General features: G+C 62.7%; 1 pseudogene; it reads right to left on the bottom strand.

Annotated features, from left to right (window-relative positions):
* Window positions 1-396: 396 nt before the first annotated feature.
* On the bottom strand, window positions 397-1,598 carry LOC149499712 (uncharacterized; annotated as a pseudogene).
* Window positions 1,599-1,621: the final 23 nt, after the last annotated feature.

A 1,621-nucleotide genomic window follows, 5' to 3' on the forward strand; every position in this document is an offset into this window, starting at 1 on the left:
AAGCGTGCACCCCGATACCGTGGAGCAGCGTTGTCTGCACAGGGGTGCCGTGAACAAAGAAGACTGCACACCGTGTTCCCGTTTCCCACCTTTGCTGGACAAAGGGTGCGTGAAGCGGGAGAGGGCTCCCTTCTGGAGCCCTCTTGGATGCTAGGTCATGTCCCCGGCAGCTCTTTGGCTGCTAAAGGGGAAGGCCCTCCAGAGGAGGGTACCGGTACGCCGGCGTGGCCACACCGTGGTCAGACGTGTGGGTCTGTCAGTAATGGTAGACCCCACGTGGATGAGAAGTGAACCGGAGGGCACTCCCTTCCGGTCGCTGGTTGCCATGTCCCCGGCTGCCTCTTGGCGGCTACAGGGGAAGGCCCCCAACGGGGGGTACCGGTTTCCCGGCGTGGCTTCGAAGAAGCACACCGCAATCCCTACCGAGTAGGGGACGGGGGCTGCTGCCTAGCAGGAGCCGTGAGGATGCGAACCTCTATAAAAAATGCCCCAATCCCAAGTTTTTGACACCTGACGATGAGATGAATGGCTGGAGGGAGTCTAGTCCCAAGGGTTGTCCCATACCGTATCCCCACTTGGTGGGGGCGGGGGCCGCTGCCTAGTAGGGGCCGCGAGGATGCAAACCTCTATAAAAATGCCCTAATCCTAAGCCTGTGACGTGCCCGGTGATGGGATGAGTGGCTGGAGGGTGTCCAGTCGTGAGGGCCGTCCCAGGGGACCGACCCCTGGTTAAATAATAAAGGAATAAATAAATGATGGCAGACTTAATAAAAAATTACCCCAGGAGGGTACCACTCTAGGTGGAGAATCCCTCCGTGCTTCCACCTCGGTGGGAGCATGCTGCCCCACGTATTCTGGGGGGGCAAAGCATGCCACGATGTAGGGGGCTGTGCGACGGGCAGCGGAAAACCCGTCGAACCGAGGTGTGCCAGCGCTGGCTCGACGCGCTCTGCGCTCGTCAGCGACTGTGAGGCGGCTGGCCCGAAAGGGAAAGTTAGGCGGAAGAGAAAGTCGAGGGGAGTTTCTTCCCGCGAAGGGGAGGGGCAAACGTCGTCCTCTGACACGGATGCCCCACCGGAGAAAGTGGTGGTAGTCTCCGATTCGGCCTCTGCCGCGGAGGAGATGCCGCCCCCTAAAGGGAGACCCGCTCGGGGGAAGGGCGCACCGTCACCGGCGCCGTCATCGGCGTCGATGTCTGTCGCCTCGCTGGACGGGCGGACGACAGAAGAGGAGGAGGGCGATCTTCGGGACCCTGCCTTGGTCATAGGCAGGGCCATGAAGACCGTCAAGTCGTATGCGGCGACCAGTGCCAAAACCAAAGCTGCTGGCCGCAGGCTGCGGGAAGTCGTCTCGCGAGTCTCGAAGGTTCTGCCTTCGGTTGCTTCCGCCAATGACCAGGTGGTGCAGCTGATGGCGGAGAATTCGAGGCTCCGAGCACAGCTACAGGCGCAGCAGCGGCCCGATGGCAGGGTTGCTGCTACCAAGCGGGTAGCCGCCACGAGGTCGTCGCCCGCGTTGCCACGTGCCGCTGGGTCGCGGACTCCTCCGGCATCTGTGCCGGCGGTGTCGCCGCTGGTCTCCGGGGTCCCTCGGGGTCCCTGTCCCTCAGCGGCGCCTGGCG

This window comes from Bombyx mandarina, chromosome 28 (assembly GCF_030267445.1).
Source record: "Bombyx mandarina strain Sakado chromosome 28, ASM3026744v2".
Classification (NCBI taxonomy): Eukaryota; Metazoa; Arthropoda; class Insecta; order Lepidoptera; family Bombycidae; genus Bombyx; species Bombyx mandarina.